The sequence below is a fragment of the Schistocerca cancellata genome, chromosome 5, assembly GCF_023864275.1.
Source record: "Schistocerca cancellata isolate TAMUIC-IGC-003103 chromosome 5, iqSchCanc2.1, whole genome shotgun sequence".
Lineage (NCBI taxonomy): Eukaryota > Metazoa > Arthropoda > Insecta > Orthoptera > Acrididae > Schistocerca > Schistocerca cancellata.
In genome coordinates, this window is record NC_064630.1 from 461209047 (window position 1) to 461223317 (window position 14271).

A 14271-nucleotide genomic window follows, 5' to 3' on the forward strand; every position below is an offset into this window, starting at 1 on the left:
AAAATGTAATGCAGACAGATTTACTGTAAAAAATAATAATTTCAAAAATATCTAGAAGACTTTAAAATCAGTACGGCCATTAGACTGTTTTTTATTTGCGGTGTTACATTTACACGATCATGATTTCGGCTTCAAAGTGCCAGTATCAAGTGTTTTTTTTACAAATGCTATACAGTGCTTAAGATGGCATACTGTCGTATTTAAAATATACTATTATACACATTGTCTAAGGGTCGATAATTTAATAAAATTATTAAATATCTAGATGAAATTAAAATAGCTTAACATGGCAACTGACCAGAATTACTTGAAGGAATTAATAATACTGCACAGAAGCTATTTGGGGCAATCAAAAATAAAAGGAAAATATTCTAGAATGAAATACCTGAAAAAGTATTAACAGGGAGGACCAAGAAATGGAAAAAGGTGGATATACCACAAGAAAAAGTGAATACTACGATCAAATTGAACAGCAAATAAAGGAAACAGCAAGGATAATTACAAGAAATGGAATACGTTCTGAAAAGAGGAAAAGTACAGAACTTGAGGAATACGTATCGAAAATTAATACCCATAATATTTATCAGATATTTAAGGGCGAACAGAATGGTTACCAAACTGCAAGACCGAGTTTCATAAATGAAAGTGGCAGACTTCGCTTAAGCAACATTTAAAATTGAGGAATATAAGGACTATTTTCTTTCTACCTCGTCACAAAATTAAGGCCGCAGTGAAAATTCAGAGAAGTTTTGTTCTGATGTGTTATACACTGGTGTCTCTAGTATGATTGTCTATCACAGTATGTCGCACTTTCCAGTTTTGAGTGCACAGTGAGCACATAATGATGCCTATATAATAGTGTCTCCCGCGAAGCGTGAAGTAAAAAAATATGGCTCTGAGCACTATGAGACTTAAGATCTAGGGTCATCAGTCCCCTAGAACTTAGAACTACTTGAACTTAACTAACCTAAGGACATCACACACATCCATGCCCGAGGCAGGATTCAAACCTGCGACTATAGCGGTCGCTCGATTCCAGACTGTAGCGCCTAGAACCGCCAGCTACAATTGGAAGTTAAAAAAAAAAAGAGAGAGAAAAGAAAAGAACAAGCATTCACTTGCAAACTATTTTTATCACCTTTTTAATCATCCAGGGAAAATTCATAAGCTGAAATTCTCGACAACTTCTGTAAAACTAGATGATTTACCTCCGAGAACCAGAAAAATTGAAGAAAATAGGAAATATGGAAAACAGGAAAAATCTCAGATGAATGAAAGGTATACTTTCAAAAACCACTTCATAAGAAACACAATAAACAAGACTTTATCATAGAAACAAACTTCTTTGCTATGAGTGGGATGTAAAATATTTTCCAATATTTAATAAACAGAATACAAACAAAACTGGACACTTATTACGTGGACATCAAAATGGTTTTAGCAATGGCATTCCGAACAAATATTTAATCTAAAGAAATCATTCGTCACGGATTACTGGATTCGAAAGTTATTGTACTAATGTTCGTTGATTCCCAAAAGAATTTTGATTCTGTTGACAGACAAACTGCGGATAAAATAACCCGAGAGTTTTGTGTAAAGTCTAAATTAGTGAATCTGATTTGTATAACGCATTGTATGACAAGGTGACGACTTATTTCTAACTCGTTTTAATGGCGTACTAGAAAAAAACGCTTTGTAATGAAAAACTGGATGAATATGTGTCGTAATAAGACTGGAAAGAGTACACAAAAATACTGGAATAAGTTGTCTCACATTTGCAGATGACTTAGCTATACTTTCTAAAATGTGACAGCTGCTGTAACACAAATCAATGTTTAAGAAGAAATAGTTATTGAGATCGGCTTAAGAATTTTTGTAGAAAAAGAAAATGCTTTACAGACATCAAATATACACCAAAAATTTGAAGGCAGATATTACCCAAATTGAAAAGGTTGAAAAATTTAAATATTATAGGGAGATAAATTGAATAAAAATGGGTTGGAGTAGTTGCTATAGAGGAAAGGGCATATGGCGTAAATAAGGACTTTAACAAGAAAAAATACCGGTCCAAAAATCAAAATGGCCAATTACAGTGTAGTATTGAAACCAGAATGTCTATATGAAGTGCACATCTAGCATTAAAATGTAAAGTAGGTAAATTAGAAATAACAAACAGGCGAATCAGCAGGAAAATATTAGGCCTATGAAAAACTATAGGAGGTTGTAATTTACGTGATAATGATAACATCTATACAAAACATGTAAAACTTATCACAAACAGTGGGAGAGAGAATATTGGTATTTCTTGGACATTTATATCGAATGTATGCCAGTAGATTAACCAAAAAGTCTTCAAATATTTGGGGTAAGTCGGATACATGAAACAAAAAAGTATTTAAAAAAATGAAAAGTGAAGAAATGACTAACAAAGCGTATAGGGGAAAATTATTGAATAAGGAAGAACTGCAAGATAGAAAAGAGGGGAAAAACTGATCTGAAGAGGTCAGAACACAGGGGAAATGAACAGATGAAAGAATATTGGAAGAAAAGAAGAGAGCAACAAGTAAGGAATAGGAAGTGTCACATAGTCCATTAATGCCCAATCCGAGAAGAAAATAGTGCTAATAATGTAACCAAGAAAGAATAAAATGAAAAATATTTGATTACAAATAAATGTAAAACCCAGCATCATCAGAATCTTTAGTTATGCCCAAAAGTAATGCATAAATAAACATTCAGAAGCCTGCTGAAAGAATAAGCGAATGTTTAATAACTAAAGTTTGTAAGACAGTATTAGTGGCAATATTCTGGAAGGCCGAAAGACGTGAGCTGAAAATTTACCGTTGCTGTATCTGACAGACATCACAAGGTGAAATGGAATAGAAACAATGGCTAGTCACAAAACCTGACTGATAAAAATGAGACTCACAAAATATTTAATACGCCCACTTCACAACAGATTACAAAATATACTCATACGTGCTAAACATTTAGAATCCCCTAATGACAGTGTGCATAAAGAGAAAATAAAAAGTTAGAGAATATAACTGAAACACGGAAGCGAATGAATGTTGATAACAGGGAAACGAATGAATGTCGATGGGTAGATATAAAACGCGGATCATGAGTGCCAAGGAACTTGAGACAAAAGGAAAAAAAAACATTTAACGACCGCGTAATGCACGTGACTACTCTGCAGAATACTGTTTAACGAGCGAGAGAATTTAACGCTGTGATTACGGAATCTGTAGTTTTGTGATTTCCTTTGCTTTCCAGATATGGCTGGCAACGGCGAAGAAAGAAATCGGAAAACTCGGCAAAATTTATCTCTGCTTTCTCGAGGGAGGTAAATGTTAACCTGCTTAAAACTCCATTAAATGAATTCACCCTTCCACATGAAACTTATACCCATCCAATTCACGTCAGGAATATATCACAAATACATCAAATGAATTCGCAATTGCGAATAATGACTACCGTCAGCTGTAGAACGGAATGACGACAGTGAAAATTTGTTGCGGACCGGAACTCGAACCCGGATCTCCCGCCTGTCCCGAGCCGTCGCCTTAGCATTTTTTGTTTGTTTTTTCTTTTTTTTTCTTTTTTGCAAGTGCTCGATCAACTTTTATATTTTTGTGTTGAAAAAAGGGAGAGAAGTTTGGTTTGCTTGATTGCAAAATATAATTACTTCATTTCGTCCACCTCTTGTATACGGAAATGGAACTGTAAATTAAAAAACAAATGGATCGCGCGAGAATCGAACCCGGGCCGCCTACCAAGATATTTTTTAAATGTTTTTTCTATTTTGTTTTATTTATCTATTTATTTTCTTCTTTTTTGTGAGGAACACAGTCAGCGACAGGTGGGAGGAGTCAAGGGGGTCAGGGATCGAATTCCGAGGCCTGGCCACGATGTCTACCCCGTCCTACCACCGAAGCGCACCATCACATTTTTTTTATTTTAATATATAAGCAACAAAAATAAGGGAGTCGTACGCCAAAAGTTATGACGATAACGTGAACTAAAAAGGGCCATCTTGCCCGCTGCATCACCTTGTCGAAGCGGGCGGCAATTAAGGGGCGGTCGTCATTACAATGGGCATCACCAGTCAGTAACTGTCGGAGTGTCCGGGGCCACTGCACACAGTCAAGACTGTTTCTGTTACCGTACGGTCCATGACTGACGACCCAAAATAGGTAGGAAAAAGGTTGCGGTATTGCGTTCTGATTGTTAAGACCAGGAACTCGTCGATTCTGTAAATGCCACAAATTGAGGACTTCCTTTTTTCCGTTGCGGTAAATGTAGAGTGTCGCCATTCCTTGTACCCAACTGACCGCATTCATCCGCATCATCGGGGAATAGACGGCGTCGGGATGAAACAGGGCCAGCTGCACAATCGAAACATAGGGGCGGCATAGGAGGAAAGCCAGTATCTGGCTGATCAGTTTCCAGCACTCGTGTTCAAAAATGGCTCTGAGCACTATGGGACTTAACATCTATGGTCATCAGTCCCCTAGAACTTAGAACTACTTAAACCTAACTAACCTAAGGACAGCACACAACACCCAGCCATCACGAGGCAGAGAAAATCCCTGGCGCCGCCGGGAATAGAACCCGGGCGTGGGAAGCGAGAACGCTACCGCACGACCACGAGATGCGAGCACTCGTGTGCGGCGCCACAGTTCAGTCTGTGTTCGTCCGTATCTTCTGTCGCGCAACGGGGGCACATGGAGTCGTCAGTTAGGTGAATGGCACGTAATATTCGTCGGGTCGGAAATTTCTCGTTGGCGACCACATACCACGTCGACCGCACTAATATGGATAGGAAAGGCTCGTGGATGGTTCGCCAAACCCGCATCCAGTCGACCGTGGGGTGGCGTCGTACAATTTCGTTGGCCGGATTCCAGCGTTGGAGAACACTATAATAAATATTTGCTGTTGGATTCCATGTCTCTGGTATTACCTCATCATGTAGCTGTGCTCCACGAAAAACGTTCTAATATATGATACCGAGGACGATAAATGTCCAACGTGTACCGGTGAGCACAACGTGTGTGGGGCCTCCGTTACTGTCAGGATGCCAGGAAGATTGTCTGTTGGTGAAAGCCAGAGTCCCGGCATTGAGCGAAGGGATAGCGCCAATGCTCTGTGCCTGACCTGAGTGAGTCCAACACCTCCTTTGTGGAAAGGTAAAGTAAGAGTAAGAAAACGGATCTTAAAAACTGCACCAGCGTTCACCACGTCTCCGAACACTGCCTGTATCCTGGAAGCCACGGTGTCTGTCATCGGTAATACACTCCTGGAAATGGAAAAAAGAACACATTGACACCGGTGTGTCAGACCCACCATACTTGCTCCGGACACTGCGAGAGGGCTGTACAAGCAATGATCACACGCACGGCACAGCGGACACACCAGGAACCGCGGTGTTGGCCGTCGAATGGCGCTAGCTGCGCAGCATTTGTGCACCGCCGCCGTCAGTGTCAGCCAGTTTGCCGTGGCATACGGAGCTCCATCGCAGTCTTTAACACTGGTAGCATGCCGCGACAGCGTGGACGTGAACCGTATGTGCAGTTGACGGACTTTGAGCGAGGGCGTATAGTGGGCATGCGGGAGGCCGGGTGGACGTACCGCCGAATTGCTCAACACGTGGGGCGTGAGGTCTCCACAGTACATCGATGTTGTCGCCAGTGGTCGGCGGAAGGTGCACGTGCCCGTCGACCTGGGACCGGACCGCAGCGACGCACGGATGCACGCTAAGACCGTAGGATCCTACGCAGTGCCGTAGGGGACCGCACCGCCACTTCCCAGCAAATTAGGGACACTGTTGCTCCTGGTGTATCGGCGAGGACCATTCGCAACCGTCTCCATGAAGCTGGGCTACGGTCCCGCACACCGTTAGGCCGTCTTCCGCTCACGCCCCAACATCGTGCAGCCCGCCTCCAGTGGTGTCGCGACAGGCGTGAATGGAGGGACGAATGGAGACGTGTCGCCTTCAGCGATGAGAGTCGCTTCTGCCTTGGTGCCAATGATGGTCGTATGCGTGTTTGGCGCCGTGCAGGTGAGCGCCACAATCAGGACTGCATACGACCGAGGCACACAGGGCCAACACCCGGCATCATGGTGTGGGGAGCGATCTCCTACACTGGCCGTACACCACTGGTGATCGTCGAGGGGACACTGAATAGTGCACGGTACATCCAAACCGTCATCGAACCCATCGTTCTACCATTCCTAGACCGGCAAGGGAACTTGCTGTTCCAACAGGACAATGCACGTCCGCATGTATCCCGTGCCACCCAACGTGCTCTAGAAGGTGTAAGTCAACTACCCTGGCCAGCAAGATCTCCGGATATGTCCCCCATTGAGCATGTTTGGGACTGGATGAAGCGTCGCCTCACGCGGTCTGCACGACCAGCACGAACGCTGGTCCAACTGAGGCGCCAGGTGGAAATGGCATGGCAAGCCGTTCCACAGGACTACATCCAGCATCTCTACGATCGTCTCCATGGGAGAATAGCAGCCTGCATTGCTGCGAAAGGTGGATATACACTGTACTAGTGCCGACATTGTGCATGCTCTGTTGCCTGTGTCTATGTGCCTGTGGTTCTGTCAGTGTGATCATGTGATGTATCTGACCCCAGGAATGTGTCAATAAAGTTTCCCCTTCCTGGGACAATGAATTCACGGTGTTCTTATTTCAATTTCCAGGAGTGTATATGACCGTAATGATTAAATTGAGAAGGCATGTACACACTGACGTACTGAGCGCGTTGCAGAATGTCCAACTATCTAAATTTGTTGAGGCGAGCCTCTACGAGGAGTCGTCGTAAGACTTTACGATACGTAAGGCCGTCGTACGTTGTATTTGTCGATGTAGCGATATCACGAAACATTTGAGCATTGAGACTTTTGTCAGGGGTACATCCAGTTCTGCAGGCATGCCTCGTCCCGCCTCCATACAGCGTGATTTCCGGAGGTTGTTCATGCTACCTGCCACCGCACCATACTTTTGGAGCCAGGAAAGCACCGTTCGTACTTCGACGTCAGTCCGTGTTAAGAACATCACATCATCGGCGTATGCGCCACATCGAAAGGTTTAAAAAAATCGTTCAAATGGCTCTGTGCACTATGGGACTTAACATCTAAGGTCATCAATCCCATAGAACTTAGAACTACTTAAACCTAACTAACCTAAGAACATCACACGCTTCCATGCCCGAGGCAGGATTCGAACCTTCGACCGTAGCGATCGCTCGGCTCCGGACTGTAGCGCCTAGAACCGCACGGCCACTCCGGCCGGCACATCGAAAGGTCATAGAGCGTAGACTTAGAGCTTCCAAGCGTCTCCATAGTCTCTGAACAGCTACTTCGAGAGCAATGGCGAATAACATGGCAAAAAGAAGACAACCCTGTCTGACGGACCTGTTGATACGGACGGGGGCGGACAAATAGCCGTTTACCACAATCCTCGTGACCGTCCCATGGATCAAACGAAGCATAACAAATGTCATCAGGCATGGGATGCAGATGTGTACCATAGCTGCATGCAGAAAACCATATTCGACGCGATCGAAAGCGTGGTCAAAATCCGGCGCAACAAGAGCGCCGTGGAGACGGCGTGTTCGCATCAGCGCCACCACGTCTATATACGTGCTCAAAGTCGTAAACGCATTAGTTTTGCCTCCGAGGCAGGTTTGATCAGTGGAATGGCCGCCATTACCGTAGATCTGAGCCTCTCACGGAGGATGCTTATCAACAGCTTGTAGTCGGTGTTTAGTATTGTCAGTGGTCGAAAATCATGTGGGTGACAGCCTCCTCCGTGTTTGGGCACCGGAATCAAGAAGGCCTCAGTAAATTCAGATGATATTTGAAAATCGGGATTCAAGAATTCTCTGTACATACTGATCCACATTGGTCCCATAACATCAAACAACTTTTTGTAAAATTCAAGAGGGAGTCGGTCAGGGCCTGGGGTTTTGTTGTGTGCACTGGGCAATACAGCCTGTCATAGCTCTTCCAAAGTCACCTCCGACAAGAGCGCGGCATCACTTGCGGGTTCCGAGAGACATGTCGGATAGGACTGTGTTGTCCTCCCGCTCTAGAGAAGTGTATATGACTGTGTAAACGTTCGAACGATGTCCACTTGTGTTTCAGCTCGTCGTCTATCCTCCGTCTCGACAGCCGGAGTGAGCTACCTCTTATGTCTTCCCTATGGTGGACGCAAGGTTGTTCTCCACTAACATCATCAGTTGTCCTCGCCCCCACCCGCACACCCGCGAGGCGTACGGCGGTGATACGTAGCAATTGTGCCTTGACGTGGTGTTCTGCTGATTGTCGTTCCGGCGACGGCGGTTACACAGACAGTTCGCAGAGCGCAGTGTAGTGTATTGGTCGCTTTATACCAGCGCGCTCTATCTCGTCCGTAGCTGGTGCGGCACAAGGCGGACTTGACACACAGTAAACACCATTGAACTATGGAACCGTAGGCGGGTAATCGCCGGTGGCATCTGTTCCATGTGGACTCAACTTCGCGTCAGCAATTTACCTCATCAAGAAGGGCCACATCGAGGCTTCACGGACGTCTACTACGTCGGACGCCTTGGCGGGGTAGGGTGAGAATAGGGTGGTCCTTGAACGCTGCCGGCCACATCTCAGCGTCGACAACTGCCGACCGCAGGCCGCGTGTGACGTAAACTCTATCCAAACTGCTCGCGGAACGACTAGCAAAGTAGGTGTATGCCTTTCGGCCTCCGTGTTGTATGACCCATGTGTCTGACACAGCCAAGTCCTTTACAAGCGCCTGAAAAGCCGGGCAGGTGGTAAAGTGCGGCATCTGGTAGGATGGTCTGAGCACTCAACTGAAATCTCCGCTTACTAGCAAGTGGTCAGCATTGCCCTAGAAGAGTAGCGCTATGTCTTCAGCAAAACAGGTGCGGCATTCTCTCCTTCTGTCGGTGCCGGAGGGAGCATACAGGTTCACCAGACGAATTGTACCAACCGTGAGTGCGACCCCCCAGGACCGACGGTAAATAGGATACATCAGTTGCCATAATCCCTTTCCTCAGCACAATAGCCGTACCTCCTCCGCCCACATCTGAAGGCATAGCGTAGGCGTCATATCCGTAGTTATCGATACAGAGTCCTGATCGGACTTCTTGAAAGAAAACAACATCCATACCCGAAGCTCGTAACGTATCGTGCAGCGTTTTGAGAGCAGAGGTAACACCGTTGACACTGATCGTGGCGAGGCGGTGTGCCTGTTCCATCAAGTCGTGGGGGCTGTCCTTGGTATTACAGGTGGAGCCTCGTCAGTGCGTGGTACATGATGGCCTAGGCGTCTGTCGCCGTCAACGTAGACGTTGCCAACGACATCGGTGTATCGTCAGGGTCCTGAAATGCATCCTGCATCTCCATCTCCTGCACACAGTCTCCCAGGGAGGTCGATATCACTGGATCTCGAGAGGCAGACGGAGTCATGGGTGCATCCCCAGGGGCGGGGCTGAAGTTATCTCCCGCATCCCCACAGTGCGCGGACCCACCGGTAGCGGGAGAAGACAGCGAACCGTGTGATACGTTAGTACCGGCCGTGTCGGATCGGTTTATCGACTGACGCACCTCATCATCCATCGTGGCTTCCTCGGGACTTTCTATTGCGTCGAATGTTATGCGCCGTTTCTTATGGCACTTCGATGATTTCTGTTTCAGCTGTCTCGCCTCTGTGTCCGGCGCAGGGCAGGGGGTGGACGCGCCATCCTGTTCTTCAACTTCCACCGCACCGTCGGCTTGTCATTTTAGTGATGCGCCTGGGCTCGACGAGAGGGCAACAGGGGCTCCGGCGCTGGAAGGCGCAGGGGGCCCCTCGGGAACTGTTGCAGGGACCTCCAAAGCTTGCACCAGCCGGCGTCTCTCCTCTCTCCGCCGCAACATACCTAAACGGCATGGACGGCGTTTGCACGAGATGTCATTGCAGGCATTCGGTACGCACGTCCTGTCTGTGCACATCCGGGGCAGGTCCTCAACTGACTGTCGTAAATAATTATCGCCCGGCAACGAGCGATCGTGAGATGCGAGGGTATACGGCGGTGCAATTCAATACGGACCTGCCGCACCCTGTTAAGGACAGGGTATGTTCCGAAGATCTTCCATTTTTCAGACGTATGGCCGAGGACTGTGCCATAGGGTCGAAGAGCAAGGGTGACCAAATCCGCTGGAACTTTAAATGGTGGCTCAAACACGCACACATTTTGTATTCCCAGTCCAGCACGGTCAAGCGTTATCACAGTCACGCTTCCGCCAGAGTGGCAGAACCTATAACCTTCCGTCGATCGTCTGAGAAGGTTGTCACAGACCTCATCGTCAGTGAACTTAAGGTAGACAACTCTGGAGACATAGATAAATGTACACCCAGTAGCTCTTTCGGTCAACATATATCACGTCGCGTAAAAATCTCTCTACTTCGTGGGCCTTGTGTCGAGAGTACGTACTGTCAAATTGCAGTTTGATCGTGGCTTTCCGATACGAAAGAGCCATCGGATGTCAGGAACGTAATTATGCCACTCAACACCAGCACGGTGGCGCGGTAAACAACAACACACCCGGAAACGCGTCACGGTGCGGCCCTGACGTACCACACCGCTTCACGACCAAAGGCCGACTGTACCATTTGGCTATCCGTGCACGACTGACGGCCAGACCCAAATTTCCATATGTCCTCTACCATAAGTCTACGATCTGTACTCGCATATCCATTATGTGTATTCCTGTACATATCAGACGTTGTGCTTGAAAGTCGCATGCCCGGTATCGGCAAGTAAATAAGATATTGCAGTGCCTGTGTTATTCTGATGACCGTTCACTGCGGCGACCACAGCCGTTACTAAACACATCAGATGAATTTTCAATTGATCTGATGTTTCAAATGGCTTTGAGCACTATGGGACTTAACGTCTGAGGTCATCAGTCCCCTAGAACTTAGAACTACTTAAACCTAACTAATCTAAGGACATCACACACACCCATGCCCAAGGCAGGATTCGAAACTGCGACCGCAGCGATCGCGTGGTTCCAGACTGAAGCGCCTAGAACCGGTCGGCAACACCGGCAGGCAATTGATCTGAACTGTACGGGAATACACATAACGGATGTGCGAGTACAAATCGTAGACGTATGGTTGACAACAGGTGCAAGTTTGGATCTGGCCGTGAGTTGTGCACGGATAGCCAAATGGAAAGGCGGCCGCTCGCGATAAGCGGGAAAGCCGAGTTTGAGTCCAAGTCCGGTAAAAATTTACACTGTCATTCCATTCTACAGCTGTTGGTAGTCATTATTCGCAATTGCGAATTCATTTGATGTATTTCGTAACGGCTGTGGTCCCCGCATACTCAGGCACTGCAGTATCGTATTATATCACAAATGGACACTTTTCGTGTAGGAGTGATATCGACAAACAGTTTTCCAACGTGGATGTCGTAGATGCCAGAAAATAATGAAACGAGGAATGATAAATGCGAATCTTAATGCATGGTCAGTCTGATGATTCACGTAGCTTATTTGTTTTATTTTTTTTATTTTTTTATCGTATCCACAATTATCCTGTCACTAAAACTTTTATTGACACGCAAATAACAGAAACTGTGAATTGCTTCCAGTTGCATTTACAAAATGTTTGTGTCGTAGAGTAAGCGCTTCTACGAAGAACTTGCTGTTATAGACAGGCTGAGAACACCATAACACCTCGGTCAACGAAACGATGTTTTATAATGCTCCTGGGTGCATTACACGTTCCCACCTTTTGCCATTTGAGGGTGCGTCCAGCGTTGTAGAAAGTGATAGTTTTGGTGGTCCAGGTATTATGGTGTGGGAAGACATAACGTACAAATGGCGTTCAAAATGCTTTGCACAGTCGTCACTATTTTTTTATTTTTTGCAGGAGGAGAATGAAATTTTTTGTGAACATACATGGAACAATTAGCTGTAAGTTGGTGTGTAAAAGTATTTTCTTTTATTTACAAGTGAGCCATAATGAACCGTGAAGTAGATGTCGGGATGGAGTTCCTCTTCAAGACCGGCGATGACTCTGCCACACCGATTCACAAGAAGTTGATCCCTGTTTATAGGGAGGATACAGTGGATCGCAGCAGTATGCAGCGGTGGTTGCAGAGGTTTTAAGAAGGTGATTTCTCTCTACTAGACAATCCACGACGCGGTAGACCATGGACGGTATTGAGTGATGTGAATAAGTAGACAACTGATCAAATCATCCACGTGACGACACGACAGCTTGATGAAATGACTCGTTTGTCATTGGGTAGTGTGGTATCACTGGTACAGTCACTAGGGCACAGAAATTTCTGTGCACCTTGGTCGCCTAGATTATTGACAAGAGAAATGAAAACGACGAGGAAGAATGTGTGCGAGGATCTCATGAAGACCTTTACTGAAGAGTGGCAACAGTGTTTTGACGCCGTCATTACCCAGGATGAAACATGGTTGTGTTTGTCCGAACCTGAGAGCCAAACCCAATCCATGGAGTGGCGTCATCCGAGTTCCCCTCGGAAGAAGAAACCAAGACTTTCACGAACAGCAGGCCGAAAGGTGATGGCCTCCTACTTCTGGGATCAGTGTGGTGTCATTTTCATTGACTTTTTGGAACATGGCTCCTCAATTAACAAGGACCGTTACTATTTGTCATTGGACAAACTGCGACATGCCATCAAGACCCACAGACCACAGCTTCAGGGTCAGTTCATCAGACTACACCATGAAAATGCTAAACGCCATACAGCCCTTATGACACAGGAGAAAATCAGGAAAATGTGTTGGAACATTGTTCCTCATCCTCCCTGCAGTCCGGACTTGGCGCCGTCTGATTTTTACCTATTTGGTCGTCTGAAGGCCCACCTGTGCGGTAAAACATTTGATAGTGAGAAAGACCTTATTTCCTGTGTCAAGCGATGGTGTAAAACTGAATAACCAGAATTTTACTAAAGTGCATTTACATCATGGAAAGAACATTGGGGCCACATGCGTCACAGCTGATGGAGGCTACATTGAGTAGGCTCAATGTATAGCTAAATGTTCCAAGTATGTTCACTAAAATTTCATTTTCCTCCTGCAAAAAATAAAAAAAAATTACAGACGACTGTGCTAAACTTTTTGAACGCCGTTTGTAGCATGAGCGTACTGACTTCCAAATCCTTGAGTACGGTAGACTCACCTGTCAAAGTTGTTGTGACACTGTACTCATTACCCAAGTGCGGCTTTTCAGGGGTGGATGACAGTGCACGATCGCTTCGAACTGTGCAGGTGTAGGAGTTCACGCAACGAGAAGATATTCGGCCAAAGGACTACCTGTCTGTTCTCCCTACTTAAATCCCATCGAACACGTATGGAATGCGTTGGTGAGACGGTTTACAGCGCGTCCACTTGCAAAAAGCATTTGTCAACGGCGCTGGTTGAGAAGTGGAATGCCCTATTACGAGATCTCGTGCCAACCATATGGCCAACATGGGAACCCATTGAAGATCATGCATTGGCACCGGCGGTTATCACCTACTCTATTAAGAACCATGTCCAGAACCACCATGAATCGCGGTGGCTTCAGTGTAATTATTGTCTTTGAATAAAAGTGCCATTTCTGTTTGTCTCATTGCGTATTTCTTTCAGTTACGTTCTGTACTTCACTGTAGCAGTTATTTCTGCGTAAGACCCAAGTTTAGTTCAACTATGTTACTTGGCAGTGGCACAATGTCCGAAAGTTATTTCCGTCCGGAAGTTCTACACACCAGTGTTCATACAGAGATACAATTAGTGCCAGTGGTCCTCGTAGCGTAGATGATATCGCACGAGACTGCTCAGCCTTTGGCTCGGTTTCGATGTTCGATACTTACGGCCAGCAACATTCCTATCGTCTCTCTGTCACGTAAATTCACGTAAAATATGGTAGTCTTAGTTATCCATATCATCCTCGGATTTCTACAAATTGTCCCTGAAAAGCGCTTTCCTGACACGAACACGCCACATGTTGCTACTTCACTTACATGCACACACCATGACAAAGTTGCCATGAATAAGAATTTCAAATGAGACAGATCTGTCATTTTTCTATTAAAATAAATCATATCTCGCATTATAGTTTACATGGAATAATTATATTTCCTATTTACTGTCCCTTATTGCCGAAGTATTCAATTTGAAGTAGCGGTCGAAAGCGTCCGTTATGTTCTATAAGAAACAACTTGTATTACGTAGAATTTAGGCCATGACGAG